This window comes from Zea mays, chromosome 6 (assembly GCF_902167145.1).
Source record: "Zea mays cultivar B73 chromosome 6, Zm-B73-REFERENCE-NAM-5.0, whole genome shotgun sequence".
Taxonomy (NCBI): Eukaryota; Viridiplantae; Streptophyta; class Magnoliopsida; order Poales; family Poaceae; genus Zea; species Zea mays.
Genome location: NC_050101.1, coordinates 25,597,201 through 25,604,713, shown reverse-complemented (window position 1 = coordinate 25,604,713; position 7,513 = coordinate 25,597,201). Strand labels below are relative to the sequence as shown.

At 41.0% G+C, this 7,513-nt stretch overlaps 1 pseudogene; it reads right to left on the bottom strand.

The window, feature by feature from the left end:
* Nucleotides 1-2,043: 2,043 nt before the first annotated feature.
* LOC103629123 (uncharacterized protein At4g06598-like) overlaps nucleotides 2,044-7,513 on the bottom strand; it is a 40,920-nt pseudogene continuing 35,450 nt past the window's right edge.

Below are 7,513 nucleotides of genomic sequence, written 5' to 3'. Positions count from 1 at the left end.
AAAAGTTACTGTGTCTCTTGTGCTATTTACATTATTGCAATTTTTATCTTTTCTTCATTCCAATTCTTCACTTGCAATATTGCTCTAGGTCTAAATTAAATCTTGATAGAACAATCAAGTGAAATGAACTTCTTTCTTAACTCTACTCTCAAACTAGATTTTAATTCTCTCTAACTCACATTTTAGACCAAGTTTGTGTGGTTTGAGTTAAGTTTTGCAAGATCACTTATTCACCCTCCCTCTAGGTGCTTTCAATTGGTATCAGAGTCGTTCTCTTCATCAAGGGACTAATTGCTTGAAGAGATGGATTCTAAAGGCAAGGGGATTGTGATCGATGAGAAGGATGAGGCCATCAACAACAACGAGCCAAAGGAAGAAAAGCCCATCGACTCAGGCTCAAACAACAAGAAGGACGTGAAGAAGAAGAGGCACATTAAGAAGATAGTCTACTACGACAACGACATCTCTTCATCTACACCAAAGAGACAACAACGATGACTCTTCTTCCAAGAAAAAGACGGTTAAACAAAACTATACAATTCAAATCATTTTAGTTTCATGTAGAGGTGATAATAGATCATGATCCAAATGTTTATTTACAATTAATTAAGGCCCTTAATACATTTTACTTCACAAATGAATAGCAATAGAGCTGATCCTAATTTGATCTGATCCTTAATACCTCAATATTTATAGTGTAAAATTTGGTACCATCCTAATTCCATGAGATGTAGTCCTTAAAGTAGGCTTAAAACGAAGTATGAAATGGCATTGCCACCGGGGTACTTGACAGAGTAAAATGGCGTTCCAGAAACATCACAGAAGCATTTTAAGCTTGGATAACTGCTAGTGAGTTTTGCGCATTGCATAGATAACAATATAACATAAACCCAATCAATCTCATAAAACCTACAACAAACACAAGCAGAAATTTTGAAGTTAAAAGTGAACTTGCAGGATTTGATGTACTGTGATCACAATGCAAAACAAATACAGCGCTCAAATAAATGAGAACCCAGAGTATCCAATATCTTAGGGCCCGTTTGGCAAAGCTCCAGCTCCTGCTTCTTTAGCTCCAGATCCTGATCCTCGTGAGGAGCTGATCCTCCTGATTCTTCTAGAAAATCAGAATCATTTTTAAACCGTTTGGCAAGTAAACTGATTCTTATCTTCTGAGAGTTGGTGGTCTGTGGCGATTGTCTGTTTTACCCTTTGCAGTTCAACTTTGTTACAAACCAATAAGTAGGATGCATATACGAAAAAAATATGAAACAATAACATATAAAATATTCCCATCATAGTAGTGTATAAAATGGTCTCAAATGTTTAATCCATAAATTGGCTCGTTATGTTTTTGTCCAATGGCAATTGCGGGTAATTTCGATCAAACTTTAAGGGGAGGTCCATATTTGGTTGGTTGAGGAGCTGTTTTAAGGGAGGGTGGAGCAGGTTTTTTTAGATCCCACCTTTCTTCACAAAAACGACTCCTGATCTTTCGGCTCCACACGAGAATCAGTTTTAAAAAATACCCGTTTGGCACGGCTCCTCTAGATCCTCGCTTAGAATCAGGAGCTGGAGCTGTGCCAAACGGGCCCTTAGTTTGCGCATATCACAAACGAAATGAAACTAAACTACATCAACCCTTCAACCTCACTACCTGAAGAGGACCAGCTCACATTCCATTCAAGTGCCAAACTAATACAAGCACCACATGGCGCCTAAACTCAACAGAGAATCAACTAAAAAAATGAATTAGGGCCTTAGTGCTCTAACTTCAAACTGATACAAGGATCCATGAAAGCCATTGATCTGCAAACAGATCCTAAACAGCTAAACACCTCCGACAGGTCAAGCATCAACAATGGACAGAAGCTAAGGATGACCATCAGGTGCTAATTCTGAAAGAACTATCCAGCTTTATTCACCATGGGATGAGATTCCCAGTTCACTGGTGCTGATGCTACTAACAACCACAAATAGTGGCACAAAGGGGAGAGGAATTTCGGTGAAGCTCAGAAAACCAAAAGCTGGAACGAAGGAATCTTAAATGCGAAGGCTAGAGATAGCATCACGGTCTGAACTTGGATCGTTGTGTTTTAGAGACAGGTTTGCAAACTGTGAATCCAGGTCTCTGCTGTTACTACCCCTATGGGTAGGAACCTGCTGCTATGGTACATGTTGTTGCTGCTGCTGGAACAATGTTCTAAGACTACCAATTTCCCTCTCAAACATCTCATGCTGATCTGCATCATTGGAGAGAAAAATTGGTGAATCAACTGTTTTAAAAAGACAACTGATGACCTCCAGTATATTCCTGATGATTGATGAGCCAGCAGTTTCCTACTGAACAATTTATGAAGTAACACCTACTGAAATGCAACTATGGTACCATAATCTGAAGGGAACTGTCCAGATAATCTCACTGTTCTCATAAAAGTGGTAATGCAGTAGTCTTTATATCAAGATAATAATGTTTTAGCTACAACCATTGTCTATTAGAATTTAGCAAAACAACTATGCAAGGTATTCTAGTTTTTATATGCTACAAAATACAATATAATTGTTATACAAATATTTGGTACTTTGGTAGTTAACAGCTATATTGTTTGAATACGTCCCCTGTATATTTTTAGTTTTACCTCTCTCTAGTAGTAAAAATGTCTCATCCATTAGTACTAGAGAAGGGTAAAACTAAACTTTGCTGCTGAACTAGGGGCACAGATTTAAAAATCCCTATATTTTTACCATAACGGTAAATTTTGAAAGATTGACAACCTATGACACAAACATGGAAGTGATGAATTATCGTCATCCTCTCTGTTTTTAGCTGGAAATAAAACTTTATCAGAACATGTTAACTGTAGCATATAGTTGGCACTTAATTTCCAACAAAACATTTTTATCGGTTCCTAACATATCTACATATTCATCACAAGAATCATTCTCAAAATAAAATTTTAACATATAACATCCATAAGCTCATTTTATTCGCCAAACTCATAGAAAACTGAAACCTGACTGCTACCGTCTTTCCGAAGTACAGAAGACATTCTGAAGGTCACTGAAGAAACCCTTGGGGGAAGAGGAATACTTACAGCGTTTAATAAGATGCTCCTGAGACAGACTCTCGAGCCATTGCTTCAAGGCCTTATTTTCCAAGTCTAACATGATATTTTGCTGACCGATAAAATCAATTTCAGCAGTTACTTCTATCCCCTCTGTCTGCAAGCATAAAAAATTAAGAATTCTTTGGGATGTTAAAGCTTTCTAACTCGTGCAATAAATGACTCATATGATTTGTTTAAAAAGAAAGATTACCTGTAAGGACTGAACTCTTCTCTCGAGCTCTGAATATATTGGATCTTGCGAACACGAGATCTCTGAGCGTATTGTCTGCAGTTGTCAACAAAAGTAAAAATATCATTGTGCAGACTTAAGTCAGCATATACTGAAGCCAAAATGAAACTCGATGCACATGAAGATGTGCACCTATTTTGCATTCAAGCTTCTTCCAAATTTAAAGATGGCACACACTGACAAACACATTCCACATGTACAGTTCCATCTTATTAGGACTTAAACATCCTAAGGAGCTAAAGAACTTCCCGCATAATCTATTTACAAATTGATTGCTCAGTGGTCATCTAATCTAAAACCCTCTATTGTGCATACAATCATTTTGTTTTGAAATCAGTTACTTGAGTTTTAGGGACTCTACTCCACATGAGTAGAGTTTCCCACTTTAAGTTTGTACTCCTGTGGAATTGCCACAGCCAATAGACCAATAAAATGTCTATCCAAATACATAGACAAGACATTCAGAACAGACACATTTGCACTGTTTAGTAACACTTAATTCAGTTCTTAAGCAAAGCACATCATAAGAGAAATCAACCTGATGTGCAGCTTGTGGTATAGCTATGTGCTTACCTTTTAGTCTAAAAGAATATTGCAAATTAGAATTATGGTTCCACTTAAGTGTTTGCTTTCAACAATCAGACTTATTACCACTACTGATGTCTCAAGACCACAGAGTCCACAAAAACTACTCTCTCCGTTCTAAATTATAAGTTTTGTTTTTTTCTAGATACAATTCTTTACCATGTATTTAGATATAGTGTACATCTAAGTGCATAGCAAAATCTATGTATTGAGAAAAAAACAAAATGTCTTATAATTTATAATTGGATGGAGTAACATAATTTTTCAAATTGAGTGAAACAATAATATCAATCCAACTCACTGTTTGGCTCGTTTGGTGTCAGCTTCCGACTGCGAGTGCCTCAGGTCCTGCACTCTCTCTGCTACAATCCTCAGGTCATGAGCCGCATCACCATGGCCCTTCCTGTCAATCTCATTCGGCACATGACCATGCTCATGATCGCCAAATGAGATGGATGGACCATGGCGCCCGCCATTCTTCTCCCTCCCTGGCATTAGAATGCCACCACCCCGCTGATACATCTGCCTTGACCCCCATGGCCTGCCCTGAGGCCGCCTAAATGAGGTTGAGTCAGGGAAGAACTCTGGCGCGCCAGCCCAAGAAGCCAACTGCCCTCCTCCTCCTCCTCCCCTCATGCCATCGAGCACATTGTCATACATGTCCCCCGCAGTGCTGCCGCCTTCGAAGAGCGCGAACGAGTCACAGGATCACCTGCGGTGGTAGGGGTGAAAACGGGCGGATACGGACGGATAATAGCTCATCCTGTATCCTACCCTAATGTATTTAAAACAGATTCGGGATCGGATACGGATAGTTAGAAACGGGACGGATACGGATACAGGGACCGGATATTTATCCGGGCGGATAAGTAACGGATACGGATATTATTTGATCGGATATCGGATACTTGTCGGATAATGCATTAATTGGTTATCATAAAATATTATTGTTCGACCACGAAATTGCAAGTAAATTAATACTAATAAACATTTAATAGAAGATAATCTCAAGTTCCCTCATAACAATGGTAAAGTGAAGTATTGATTATGTTGAAACTTGGATACTTAGAATGATTTCACGTGTAACTCACGCAATAAGTGGAAATAAAATATAAAAAACGTTGACATCCTGTGGATTTTATGGTCCCATTATTTTTTATGACTATATGTGGCCATATGTTGTACCGTCGTATAATTTCATATATTTCTGAGGCTATTTGTACATTATTAATTTCTTTCTACATAAAATCATCAAAATATAATTAAAATTCATAAATACACTAGTTTTGACCCAAAATTGCAAAAAGCTTACCAAAACAAATAAACATTCTATTCAAATAAAACCTCAAGTCGCCACATGAAAATGATAAGTGAAATATTAATTATGTTGAAACGTTGATACATAAAATGATTTCACGTGTAACTCACGCAATAAGTGGGAGTGGAATGGAAGAAACACCAACATCTTGTGGATTTTATAATCCAAATGTTTTTGAGAACTATATGTGGATATATGTTGTGTCCCTGTAAAAATTCATGAATTTTTAGGCTATTTGGTGTATTATTAATTTCTTGTTGTAGAAAATCATCAAAATACAATTAAATTCATAAAAATATTGTAGTGTCGACCGGAAATTATGAATAAGTTACCAATATTAATAAATAGTTTATAAAAAGATAATTCTAAGTTCCCACATGGAGATAATCTTAAGTCCCCACATGAAAATGTTAAAGTCTATTATTTTGATATAAATTTAAACATTATTTCAATGATTTTTGCCTAAAGATATGTTTAAACAAAAATGTCTTGTACTACAAAGTTTTAGATCTCTTCGAGCTCTACAATTTTCATATAAACTTTATCTTCATCCGATTTCATATGTAAAAGTTATGATTTTATAACTATATTATTATGCAGAAAAAGAAAAAAACGGGTACCCGAATTCCGGGTACCCGTATCCGACCCGAATATCCGGGTATTTACCGGGTAGTACTCGTTCCGTATCCGACCCGAATCCGAAGCTGTATTATCCGGGTATTACCCGTATCCGTCCCGAATATAAAAATACTCGTATCCGTATCCGAAAAATGATCCCGAATCAGTACCCGTATCCGGTACCCGTTTCGGGTACCCTACCCGTTTTCACCCCTATGCGGTGGCCTGGTGTAACGCCCTAAATTTGAGGTAGAAGTTTTTCTTCTTTTTACTCACCAAATTCAGGCGTTACTCTCTTTCCTTTTCTCGTTTCGCTCCTTCTTCCCAATTTCAAAGCAATATAGTGACGGGTGTCTATGTCATGTGTAAACAAAACCTAAATGTCATGGGTGTTGCATCATGCTGAAGCATATTTCTTTGTCTGATGTCGTGGTTAGTCGCGTGTTCGTCTCGTCCCGTTTCGGATTTTGGTTCGCGATCGGATTCCGATTGGTGGTTGTGCGTGTCGTGGGTTTTGATCCGCGATGTGACCCAGCCCGGCCCAGCCCGGTCCGTTCCAGTCCGGCCCGCGTTCCCCTGGCGCCCCTGCCCCATGTGCCCCCCTCCCCCTGGTCTCTTTCTCTCATTTGATTTCTCCCGCGCAGTAACCTCCCTCTCCCTCTCCCACCTCTCTCTCTCTCCCCCCGTGGTGCCCTAGGGTTTGGAGACGGTGATCGCCGGAGTTTGGATCCCCGAGGTGAGCTTCCCCTTCCCTCTCTCTTTCTCTCTCTCCCTCCCCCTCCCTTTCTTCCTCCCCTGGCCGCGCGCCCTCTCCTGTCCACGCGCCCTCCCCCTGCCCGCTCGCCCTCCCCTGTCCTCCCCCCGCGCGCCCCGCCACGCCGCGTGCCCCTCCCCGGCGGTCCTCCCCGGAGAGCCCCGTCGAGCCCTTCCCCGGCGAGCTCCCTCCCCGGCCCTCCCCGGCGAGCCCGCACCCCCCCTCGTGCCCTGGTCGCGCGCCGGTGGCCGCGCCCGGCCTCGCGCCCTGTCGCGCCCTCGGACGCGCCCTCGCGCGCCCCTGTCCGAGCCCGTGCCCCGCGCGCCTGCACGGTTCGCGTTCCCTCGGCACGCGCAGCGTGCTCTCGCGCATGCGACGTAGTCGCGCTACGTTCAACTCTCGTCTTAATCCATTTTAATTTTAGTTTAGTCGATGTGCTGCGCCGCGCGCTTCACCGCGCGACGGTTCATTCTAAATTCGTCTTTATTAATGTGTTGCGTCGCGCGCTTCATCGCGCGATGATTCTTTTTAAATTTATATTTATTAAGGTACTGCGTCGCGCGCTTCCTCGCGCGACGATTCGTTTTAAATGCAGTTCTATTGACGTAAGCCGTCGTGCGTTTCGTCGCGCAACGCTTAACGTTTATCTATAATTAATGCAAGAATCTCGTTGCGCGCTCTGTCGCGCGGCGAGTCGTTTATTTCTTAATTCAATTTAAAGGTTGTGTCGCGCGTCTCGCCGTGCGACCACTCCCTTTCATTCATCTTTATCTATTTATAATGATTAAATGTGGAACATGACATTACTTTATGCTAAACGCAGTGACCAAATTAATACCCTTCTGTTAAACGAGTGGTTTAATTTATAATTATGTAATGTG